The 12,700-nt window shown below is 46.6% G+C and overlaps 1 protein-coding gene across 11 annotated transcripts in view; it reads left to right on the top strand.

Annotated features, from left to right (window-relative positions):
• The window catches only part of CHST11 (carbohydrate sulfotransferase 11), a 290,174-nt gene that overhangs the window by 50,842 nt on the left and 226,632 nt on the right, over positions 1–12,700 (top strand). The window lies entirely within an intron of this gene.

Here is a 12,700-nt window from a genome sequence, read left to right as displayed (position 1 = left end):
TCAGCAGAAGTTAAGCTAGGAGCAGGAGCGCCGCCAGCTTTTTTGGCGCCCTAGGTGGTGGAAGGTCCCGCCCCTGCAATGGCACTCCCAACAGAGGCGGCGGACGGTCCCGCCCCCGAAATACCACCGACGACCGGGGCGGCCACCGCCCCTCAAGTCCTAATGGGTTGCGTCGGCCCTGGCTAGGAGCTATGCTAGTGAAAGTCACATTGTGATGCAATGTAATCTATGCTGAACCCATTCTCTGAAGAAACATATGAACTTGCATTCAGGACTCCTCTTTACATTGAATACTTAATTGCCAAAGTGCCAAATGTTTACATGTTTAAATGTTTACATATTTATCACAAATAGAACACATGTCGTGTTGATGTAATTAAATTAGCATTGGGTTAGATGTCTAATGGTGCTGATGAGGTCCAGACAGTAAGGCCTAGGAATTGTAAAATTAATGAGTACATATAGGTACTGAAAGTATTTAGGGATTATTAGATTAGGGTCTGATGTGAGAAATGCTTACACGTGTGTAAATTTACTCTTCTGCATAATCTCTTGCATTATGTTTTAAATCACTAGTATGTAATATCTAAGTATAAGTAAAGTCAATTACATTGAACAGTGTTGTGATGAAGAACTAAAATACAATGCAAGTTAATTTTGTTGTTGGGTCTTACAAATAATTCCCGCATCTGATACAGCAGAGAACTAAGTAAAATAGTTCATTATTTTGTACTTTATCCTTTATACAGGATCAACAGGATGCTGGACATGTATACTGCTCTGTGGCAGTGATTCTCAAACTTTGGACAACATCAGATTAAGTTCTGCATGTGGACCTCTCTTGTTTCCAAATTTCATGCCTGCCTCGTAGTATCTATATGTATAGGACAAAGTTCAGGAAAGAAGATGAAAATAAACTCTTCAATGTGATGGCTGTGGGTGCTTGGTTAAGAACATGCCTGTTTGTATTTGAACTGATCATTTCCTCTCCATGGGTGTAAGATTTTACATACTAGTACTAAATCTACCCTTGTTTCCTGCCATTCTCATTGCTGTGATCCCTCTGAGTCATTTTGCGGTTTGGTTCTTGTGTGCATTTGCTGCTGCATCTGTTTTGGTGGTGTTTGCAAGTTTGATCATAGTTGAGCTTAAAACAAAAAGTAGTACTTGACAAAGAAAGGTGTTAGACAGCCACACAGTGTGTGGAGCGGTGCATGGTATTGTTGGGTTTTGTTAGAGAAAAACCCTTGAAGCCCTAAAAGAGTCCTAGATGGTGCAGTCACAGCCTGGCCTTGTCCTGCTTTCTGGATGAACAACAATTTGTAGTGAGTGGATCGTGCTTTTGGATCCCATATGCTTCTAAGCCCCCTGATTCTGGATAGTGACTCTGTCAGGTGTACTCCCAGGTGCACACCCTATGTCTGACACCCATCTTGGGCAGTGGACCCCTCAGTTCAGCCACCCCACACCCCAGAACCAGTGCCTCAGCCCTCCTGAGTCCCCAGTTGCCTGGATATGTTCCCCACTTCCCCCCCTTGGGAGACAACATGGCAGGAAAGCAAGGAACTCCAGGCTTAGCAAAGGAGTTTCTTGTCTACAAACATGTTAGTCAGAACAGAGTTACAGATCTGTGGCAAACACAATCTACTGGTCTGATCTCACTCCGGAAATTCTTGGGTGTGGCCTGAGTTTTTAGGAGCTGTAGCTCTTCCTGCCTGCTTGTCCCGGTCTCCTTCCTTCTGATGTTTGTGTCAGCATCTTTTGCTTAGAGAAGCTCCATTTTTAAAAACATACTCTGTCCCTTGCTTCCCATGGGTTGCAAGCTGGGTGGAGGTCCAGGCTTCCACCCTTCTCTGCTATCTGTTAGCTTTTTCAAAGTCAATGGCCCTGCAGGTGGAAAACCCATTGTTCCAGTAGAGAAAAGTCATTCACTGTTGATGGCCTCTGATGGCTCTGCCACAGCTTCTCAGACATAGTCCGCTAGGTGTCAAAGCCTGCTACAAAATGAGTATTCTAATCCACAGTAGAGATTGTGGATCACAAACGGCATTCACCAAACAAAATGGCTTTCGTAATTTGACATAAGCATCTCTCCAAACTGTCCCAGGTGCTACAACTAAAGATATGTCTGTACTTTGAGTTGGGGGTGAGATTCCCAACTCAAGGAGACTTATTCGCCCTCATTCTGAGGCCTTGTCTACACTACAGGACTATTTCGAATCTACTTAATTCGAATTTGTGGATTCGACCTTATGAAGTCGAATTTGTGTATCCATACTAAATACACTAATTCGAACTTCTGAGTCCACATTAACGGGGCCGGCGTCGACTTTCGAAGCGGTGCACTGTGGGAAGCTATCCCACAGTTCCCGCAGTCCCCGCTGCCCATTGGAATGCTGGGTAGAGCCCCCAATGCCTGCTGGGGGAAAAAATGTGTCGAGGGTGGTTTTGGGTAACTGTCGTCATTGAACCGTCAATCACGCCCTCACTCCCTCCCTCCCTGAAAGCGCCTGCGGGCAATCTGTTCGTGCACTTTTCTGGTCAGTGACAGCGTGGACGCCACAGCACTGCAAGCATGGAGCCTGCTGCGATCCTCGCCGTTTTCTCCTCCTCGCACTTTATCGTCCACCTCTTCCACATTCAGCTGCTGAGAAATTGGGCTACTTTTCAATGGTTCTGCAAGCACTGGGGGACCATAGGGGCCTTTTTACCAACATGAATGTCGTATGGCCGGGCAAGGTTCCTGATGTGTGTGTTCTCAGGAACTGTGGGCTGCTCAGACGCCTGCTGGAAGGTAGTTTCTTCCCGTACCATGAAATAACTGTTGTGGATGTGCATTTGCCTATAGTGATCCTCGGTGACCCAGCCTGCCCGCTAATGCACTTGCTCATGAAGCCCTATACAGGCGCCTGGGACAGTGACAAGGAACTCTTTAAATACCAGCGAGCAGCGTGACCTGTGACTGTTCAGTTTCTTTACAGAGAAGCTGAACCTGCCCCTGTTTCTTTACCCAGTTACTGTTGACTCTCCTCTTCGGTTAAATACCCCGTTCTCCCCGTTTCCTCCACTTCCAAGACACGTGTAAAAATAAAATACATGTCACACTGTTACTGAAGAGAGGTTTCTTTATTCATGACTTTTCGTTAAAGGGTCGAAACTGGAACACAGACTGCGGTGGGTAGGGTGTGCGCTGATGTAAAGATCGCCTCTAAACTCAAGGAATGACAGGCTCCTGCTCCTACAGCGGTCCGCATTGCCGGACTGCTTGTTTCAACGGAGCCTGCCATCCCTCCTTTTTGGGATTCTGTGTGCAGGGGGCTATGTGGCCTTGTGGCGGAGGAGGACGGATACAGATTCCTCTGCTGCGTGACTCAGCGGTCCACGCAAGGACCGCTGTATAAGATCTGTAACCGCCCTCCCCCGCTAAAAAGTCACATCCCCACCGCCCACACAGAACCTGGAAACCACCTCCCATACCGACCACGGTGCCTGCTGACTGCACTGTGTGTGTTACCCGCTGCTGATCCGGCCCCCGTGTCTGTACCCTGCGAAAGGTGCCTGTCCTATGCAATTAGCAACGCACTTCCCCACGCACCCCATTCAAACACAGTCTTCAGTGAAGAAACATGACGGAAACAGTACTTAACAGCAAAGTATTTTTATTACTTAAGTACACAGTTATGGGATGGGACTGGGATTGGGACTTGTTTGAGTCCGGAAGGGAAGGACTTATGCAAACGTAGAGTATGAGAGCTTTTGGTTACTTGAGCACTCTGCTGGGGTGCAGTGACAGTATTCACGGCCCAGGGCGGGCATCCTCCTGGTTATTTAGGGTGAGGGGGGTATGTGACTTTGTGGCGGGGGAGGGCGGTTGCAGAGATACTGCCGGGGTCTCTGTCCTGCAGCGGTCCTGCAGAACATACACAAGTCGCCAGAGCGTGTCCGTTTGCTCCCTCACTAGTACAAGCATTGCTTGAGTCGCCTGCTTGTGTTCCTCACGCCACCTCTCCTCCCATTCGCTGTGTGAGCGCTGGTACAGAGAGACTTTCTCCCTCCACTGCCTCTGCTGGTCCGCCTCGGCTAGGTAGCAGCCCACACATTCATCGAAAATCGTGTCCCTTGTCTTTTTCTTTCGCCGCCTAATCTTCGCCAGCCTCTGCGAGGTGGATGCTGTGGAAGGTCTGGAGACAGTGGAAGCTGTGAGATGGGAAACAGTTAGTGAATTCCTTGCAATGATACTTTTTTGCGAACAATTAACTGAGTCTAGGCTGTCTCTTTGAATTTTTTGTTGAGACCCCTGTGCCTGCTGTTGCACAAATCATTTGCGCGGTGGATTCTGGGTAAATGTCGCCAGTCATTCCTTCCTCCGGGAAAGCAATGGCAGACAATCATTTCGAGGACGTTTTCCATGAAATGCCCTGGCACACGCCATAGCGTGGCAACAATGGACCCTATTTTGCCTTTTGTGTATGTCACCGTATGTGTACTGGATGCCGCTGACAGAGGCGGACCAGCAGCGCTACACAGCAGCATGCTTTTGCTTTTGCATGACAGCAGCGATGGTTACCAGGCATACTGCACCGTCTACCATACCATGAACTGGTAAGAAGACGGTAATAAGATGGTCATGGTTACCTGTCCTTTTGGTGCTGTCATAAGTGCCCCTGGTCGATCAGCCAGGGGCGCAAAAGCAAAATTTGGGAATGACTCCCCGAGTCAATCCCTCCTTTTTGGGTATCTAAAAATAGAATCAGTCCTGCCTAGAATATGGGCAACTGTACTAGAGAACCACTGTATCATAGAACCAGAGACCACAGCTGCTCTCTGTCCAATCCTGCATAAATTTTGAGCTGAACGCTATTCACAGGGTGTGCTCCTGAAACAACCCCAGCTGTTCATTCCGTTCTTCCCCCAGCCTTCCTGGGTTCCAATACCATTGTCCCCCCACTTGTGTGATGAAGTAATATAGAATGCATGAATAAGACACAGGTAGTCGTTTGTGAGAAATGAGTGGAAGGAAGCCTCCAGCTGCAATGATAGTCCAGAGATGACATTAAGGGGTGTGGAGGAGGGAGCCACTCATCCCTCTGCTAGTCCAGGGGCAATTGAATCTTTTCTTTACAATGAAGGGTGGGGGCTGATGGAGCTCAGCCCCCTGTCGCAATGATGAGGACGGTTACCAGCCATACTGCACCATCTACCATGAAAAATTAGCACCAGGCGGCCTTGACCGACCGGTCCCAAGCAAGTTGGTATGGTTGTCATGGTTACCAGCCCTTTTGCACTGCCCCATGTGCCAATAGGCTGATGGTACAAAAAGATGGAAATGCATCCTCATCATCAGCCATCCATAGCGTGGGGGGAGCAAGGATGTTGGTGTTGAGTGCTGCACCATCGCGTCTATCTGCAGCATTCAGTACAGATACGGTGACATGTAAAAGAGTCAACAGAGGATTGTTTTCCCTTTAACTTCTGGGGGTCGGGGGGGTGCGTAAATTGCCGAGCTATGCCCCGACCCACCGTGGACACTGTGTTTGACCCTAGAAGCATTTGGAAATCAGCCAAGAATGCAAATGCTTTTCGGAGACAGCAGGAACTGTGGGATACCTTGCGTCCTCGTTCCCCCCTCCCTCCATGAGCGTCCATTTGATTCTTTGGCTTTCCGTTACGCTCGTCACGCAGCTGCGTGCTGAGTCTGTGCTATGCCGTCTGTCCGTTTATTTATTAAAAATACTTTGGACCAGGCATAACGTAACATTTCTTCCCCTACTTAGATGCAGGAGTCTCCCAGCGAGATAACCGTGAGGACGGGCACTGAAGGAGATAGAGAGCGCATGCTGCGTGAAATCTAGCACGAACCACGGACCTATGCAGCCATGCTCTGGGAGGCAGTGCTCCCTGAATACCACATGAAAGCCTCGCGCGGAAAAGGGTGCTATCACGGAGCACTCAATAAGGCAGCTCTCCCCAGGAACCTCCTGCTGATGCTTATCGATTAACGGCAGGAGAGCTTCGTGGAGTTCTCCCAGGAGGATTTCTGTTCTATCACCATAGATACAGAGACCTCCTTGTCACACACTTCAGATTCCTGTTATATTAAGAATAAAAGTTAACATGGTTAAAGCACTTACCGACTGCTCCTACCCCTGATTCAGGATCCGGGTTCCTGGCCGGGGAGGGTTGGTAGGGGATCTCCGTGACGGTGATGAATAGATCCTGGCTGTCGGGGAAACCAGCGTTGTAAGCGCTATCGCCTGCCTCGTCCTCCACAAACCCTTCCTCATCTTCCCCGTCCGTGAACATCGTCGAGGAACTGTCCGTCGACACTGTCCCATCATCAGAGTCCATGGTCACTGGTGGGGCAGTGGTGGCAGGCTCCGTAGCGTCTGTTGGCCGCTTTGATTTTTTGGTAGGCTTGTCTGGGGTCCTTGATTTTCACGCGGCGATGCGTTGCATGACGGCTGTATCCTCTGTCTGTATCATGGCTTTGGAGACCTTCTCGTAGGTCTTTGCATTCCGTTCGTTGGAGCGCAGCTCCGAAAGCACAGACTACTCGCCCCCCACACCGATCAGATCGAATTGTTCCCGGTCAGTCTATGCCGGGGTCCCTCTTTCTATTCAGAGATTACATGAACTCCTCTGCTGGAGAGCTCTGCATTGCTGCCGGTGCTGCTGAGCTTGCCCCGATGTCCAACCACAAAATGAGATTCTAACTGTCCAGAAAGGAAAAGGAATTCAAATTTTCCCGGGTCGTTTCCTGTGTGGCTGGTCAGAGCATCGAAGCTCGGACTGCTGTCCAGAGCGTCAACAGAGTGGTGCACTGTGGGATAGCTCCCGGAGCTACTAAGTTCGATTTCCATCCACACCTAGCCTAATTCGAACTAGCCATGTCGAATTTAGCGTTACTCCACCTGCCGGGGTGGAGTACCAAATTCGAACTAAAGAGCCCTCTAGTTCGAATTAAATGGCTTCCTGGTGTGGACGGTTGAGCGGTTAGTTCGAATTAACGCTGCTAAATTCGAATTAAAGTCCTAGTGTAGACCAGGCCTGATTGAACTAGCATGGTAAAAACAGAGTGTAGCTGTGGAGGTGTGAGTGCCAGGTGGGGCTGGCTGCCCTGAGTGTGCGCCCATCTGAGACACTAGGTAAATACTCAGGTTTGCCAACTTTGTAATATTTAAAAACTGGACACTCCAGGAGGAGTGCTGGAACTTTTCCTGCCCTTCCTCTTCCTCCCAAGGCCCCACCTCCATTTTCTCCTCCTCCTTCCCCTCTCCCATAGGTTCTCTTTGCTTTTCCCCTCTTCCCACTCTCTCCCCTTTGCCTGGGTTTGGATAATCTTGCTGGTAGAGAGGGGGGTGGGAGCTGCAGCTGCCCGATGCAGGTAGGAGGTGGCTGTGACTGAGTAGGGGCTGGCACAGGTGATGACCTCACGTCTTCCGGCCTCCCTTGGCTGCAGTAACCGGACTTCGGGTGTCTGGTCAGCAGATCTTACCTAACACTGTCAGGTCCCTTTTTCGACCAGACTTTCTGGTTTTAAAAATTGGACACCCGGACACCCTAATTCAAGTACACTCGTGACACTGTGGCTACATTCTATCTTTAGCATGCTAGCTGGATGAGTGCAAGTATATGTCCTTGAGCTGGGAATTGCTCCCCCAGCTTGAGATGTAGACCTACTTCTTGTTTGGGCATCACTGCTAAAAGACTGATAGACACTTCCTCCTAGTTAAGGAAGCTGCTCCGTAGGTCACTTAGGATTGCACTGGGGAGTGCGGTCTTACCACTGCTCTGTGGCAAAGTCCTGTCCTATGATAGACTGAAGGCAAGGGAGTGTGTCCTTATGCTCATGGTATTGTGTGCTATGTCTATCAACTCTTGGAAACGGTGCATTATCTTACTTTAAAAAACCCCCAAACCTCATCTCCTAAATGATTTCTGAGAATAGCTTGTGGAATAAATGCTGTGTCATTTCTGCTTTACTTCTTGGCATGCAGTGCTAAGGCTGTTTCTTCAGGATGCTGCCCTCCAGGTCTATTGATTGCAGATTCCATTGGAAGATCCTTCATCCTTATGATGAATGCTTATAATAGTTGTTGGACTCCAATCCTCCCCAGGATGGATTGTCAGTAGTAGAAAGGGACACTATGTACTGCTGAATCGAAAGCATAAACAGTGTATGTTTATGTATTTTAGGGAAGAGGATTATTTTATTTAAAAAACAAACACACACCCTGGAAATGGATCCAGCTGGGCAGGTGACCACTCTGGCATTTGTGTTCTTTGGAGAACTAGTTATGTGCTTCCCACACAAGTAAAACTTCCATCGAAGCCAATGAGAGCTTTTCTTGAACAAGAATGGCAGGATTGGGTTAAAACATACAGGCAAAGAAACAGAATGCAACACAAAGGGTCTTTCCTTAGCATGCCCTGTTAGAACTATATCAGAACTCTCAAAACAGCAGGTAACTAATTTTTCAGCCTTTTATTTAATGGTTGTATTAAAAAAATGAGGGGAAAATACCTCCTTTTATATAAGTGTGTGTGTACATATGTGTGTTTATATACAGTATAAAAAAGCAAAACTAAATAACCCCCAGCCTAACCATCTGATAGCATATTGGGCCTGCAGCTCCTTTACATGCTCTCCTATCGGTGTAACTTCTACAAAACTGCACAGTTGTGGGAGTTTTCTGTACATGTCATATAGGGGAGAGAGGTATACTGGAGCCAGTAGCCTTGTGTGATTATACCAAAGGGCCCATCACAGTGATGGTCCCACCGTGCCAATTACTTTTGCAGCCTAAGCAGAGTGGAGAATGTATATATTGAGAAACAAGGATAGTACAGAGTTAATATGCATAAGGATTCATCCAATCCCATTGAAGTCAATGGAAACCTTTCTACTGAATTCACTAGAGTTTGGATTAGGGGCTTAATTGCCGGGGAGCAAACATTCTGATTCACATTTTAACAGCCTATTTAACACTATAGTGTTTCTGGGCCCACATCCATTCCGCATGGAAAGACAGGCACCTTTTAACTGTAAAGGTCTCCCCAGTCCTATTTCTTTGTATCCTACACCCTCAGATGACATCCTTGCATGAGAGTGGCTGTTGTTAAGGAGTCTTACTTTGTCACATTTATATTTGGCTCTTCTTGCGGTCTTGCAGGTGTTACTGGAGACTCGTGTCATTGATCAGCCACCACGATTAATAACCACAACCACAGTGTTCACATCTTGAGCCAATGAGCTATTGTTATGTTTTAGGCAGGAGCTCATTATAAAAGAGAGCAACCTAATAGCAAAGGGAGTGGAATGTATTTTGATATTACTGCTTTATGAGGCAATTCCGTTGAAATGTTGGGTCATTTGGATCTCGCACAATGTCAGTAGAACTCTTAAAGGCTCCCTTTGAAATAAAAATACCAAAGTGCAGGCCACTTTTCTTTTTCCGGATTTAATAAACGAAAAAGATTTGGATTAGCCTGAAGGTAATAATTAATAAGAGTTATGTGAACTGAGGATCTGTGCATTATGTCATCCCCATGTAGTTTGAGAACCAACTAATTAAAGGTGAAACTAATATGTGGGGAAATACAGGATGGGCAATAGGAAACAGTAACTTGTCTTTTCTCACAGATGAGAGCACACTTTTTTTTATATCGGTCTTGCTACTCTGTCTAAACTTAAGGATGTTTTCCAGGCATATGGGAATTCTCAGGTACAAGAATAGAGAGAGCTTGCTATTTGATCCAAGGAATATTATACTGCCCTCCAAAGAGGCTGCATGGGAGAAGATAGCAAAGAATCCTGTGGCACCTTATAGACTAACAGACGTTTTGCAGCATGAGCTTTCGTGGGTGAATACCCACTTCTTCGGATGCAAGCCTGGGAGAGGATAGAACACTGGGCTGACAGTCAGGGGACTTTTGTTCTAATCCCTGCTTTGCTACTAACCTGCTGCTGTGTGACCTTGGACAAGCCATGCCACCTTTACTCTCTCTGTTTCCACCTCCATTCTGTCTTGCCTATTTACATTAAATTCTTTGGGGCTGGGACAGCCTCTTACTATTGGTATGCGCAGAGCCTAGTCTCATGGGACCTGGGTCTGTGTCTTTGTGTCTTGCTAATTTGGAATACAGTAGAACTCTGTCCACCAAAAACTGGTGGAACAAAACTGTTGCTGAACCAAAGCTTAGCATATGTGGTGGTCTTGACTTTTCACTGCATCTTGTTCGCCCAAACCTGGATTATATTCTTGTTTAATGTTTATTGAGATTGTGCTAAGAGGCCCCAATCAGACTGGCTTCCCATTGCGCTAGACCCCATACGTGCATAAGGAAAAGATGGCCCTTGCCCCCAAGTATTTACAATCTGAGTGTTGCCATGTTATCCCTGCTCATAGTGAAGGCATATGCTGGCTGGCTTTTCCAAGGCTGACAGTGAAGGCGGAGCTGGCTGGCTCTTCCAAGGGCAGCCAGCTGGAACTTAAGGAGGAAACCTCTGCTCTACATTTCCCAAGCCAAAAGCACCACGAAGAGCTGTGGATTTCCAAAAAGAATTCAGTGAAAAGAATGACAACCTCCTTTGCATACCAGGTTTCTTTAAAAGGATTGAACTACTTGATGTAAGTCACCAGGCCTCTTCCGCAGTGCTGGCTTTAAGTAAGATGGCCCATGTCCTTTTGTGGCTGGCCATCAATTCTTTGCTCTGCTCCAGTGTGCAGCAAATAGAGAATTTTAACTAATTCAGACCCTTCTAAGCTGCTAGTCTGCAAAACTGGCTGGCATACTTGGCAGTATCAACCCCAAGTGTTCAAAAATCATTAGTTAGACCCCCCCAAAAATCATGGTTGGCTTAACAATCATGAGTTTTAAAAAAAAAAATTAGTTAAGTTCTGGTTCTGTATATTTGCCTTCTGGTGTCTGAGCCTCTATACTGATGTCAAGTTTCCAACCTTTTCTCTGCAACCATGAGGGCTAGAAATGTACTTTTTAAAGTACACACAGATTTTCACATAATCATTTAACTGAAGGATCTGAACCCCCCTCCCCTCCCCAAATACTGAGATTCACCATAAAATCTTGTGTTGGCAACCTTAATTTGTAGTCTAAATTGGAGCAATGGGGATTGCATCATTTTGTGTGCATGTACCTGAAATGAAAATGCAGTCTGCATGCCTGTATTCCAGCCTTGGCATGCTATCAATCTATGCCACATCACTGCTAGCTTGTGGTGTGCCACAGCCCAAAAGCAGATGCGTGCCATGCATTCAGTTCTATAACATGCATGCCACAAAATACTCACTCTGGATAAGCAATCTGTTCTTTCTTTGGTCTTACACACATATTTAATTTTTTTAGGAAAACGTTACCCATTGTGCTCATCCTAAAAATCTGATCTTTTACAAGAAGCTGGCACGAGTCCATGGTCATTGCTGAAAATGGCCTTCTTTGGCCAAACCACAGCTCCTTTCTGGGCTCTGCCAGATATAGATATACACTGCAAAACAAAAAACAAACAAAAAAACCCAAACCCCAAACACCCGCATAGAAGGAGTCTTAGAGCCTGGGTCAACTAAGACACCTGGGGTTCATGTTACAGGGCTAAAAATAGCAGTGTAGATGTTTCTAATCAGGGAGGAGCCCAGGCTCTGAGACCTGGCAAGAGGGAACAGTCTCAAAGGCTGGGCTCCAGCCTGAGTGGGGTCCTCTGCACGCCGCTATTTTTAGACCTGTAGCGCAAGCCCTGCATGTCAGTTGAGTCAATTGTCATGGACTTCAAGACTTTGTGGGTTTTTTTGTTTTTGTTTGTTTGCAGTGTAGATGTACCCTGAGATGCAGAACATGAGTATGGACTTAACCACATTTTGGAGTATACTTGAATCTCAAAGCTCTTTTCAGAGGTCTGGTTGTAACAATAGGTTTCACCAGGACTTAAATTCAGCTGGAGCTATCCAGAGTGGAGCTCCAGTAAATATTTTCAACCCCCCGGGAGTTTATCTTCTTGATCTGGAAATTACATTGGGGGTCACACAAGAAGTCTATGGTAGAGCAGGGACTCGGACCTGGATCTGAGTCTAACCACCAGACTATCCTTCCCTTTTATGCATATGGTTGTCTATTTTATATACACCAAAGTAAACCTGATGGGTGGAATCAATCTAGTTGTCTTCTGTTTGTCACATTTCATGGACCTGCTGGCATTGGCAAGCTATTTTTTTTAAAAAGTGAATCTAGGGAGAAAAATGGAATCCCAGACCCAGTTGCTGAGCTGTGGTTAAGGGGCACAGAGTGCTGCTCAGGATGGGGTGTGCACAAAAGTGGCTTTGACACTTTTGGGTGCCCCCTGTTCTGGGTGGGTCCCCCAACATGAATTAGAGCCATTTGAGGGCTTGTTTTGGCTGCTAGTAACCTCCTGGGGTTGAAATTAGCAGGGCTGGACAGAAAACTGAGTTGTTGTCCTGCAAGAATTTTCATGCATTTGACTAATTTTCTTGTCCCAAATTAGGATTAAAAAATGGGGGGAAAAAATCCTGGTTTGGGTGGATCAGAACATTTTGTTTTGCTTTAGACTCTTTTTCTTCCCCTCCTTTTAACCTTTTTTAGTCTAAAATCACTAACATTATGAAACAGTCATTTTGACTAGAAAAACCTAAACTTGTATTGAAAATGTCTTGAATTGGGAGATTTGGTG

The sequence above is a fragment of the Mauremys mutica genome, chromosome 1 (assembly GCF_020497125.1).
Source record: "Mauremys mutica isolate MM-2020 ecotype Southern chromosome 1, ASM2049712v1, whole genome shotgun sequence".
NCBI lineage: Eukaryota > Metazoa > Chordata > Testudines > Geoemydidae > Mauremys > Mauremys mutica.
Note: the sequence above shows the minus strand (reverse complement) of the source record. Positions and strands in the feature narration are given on the sequence as shown.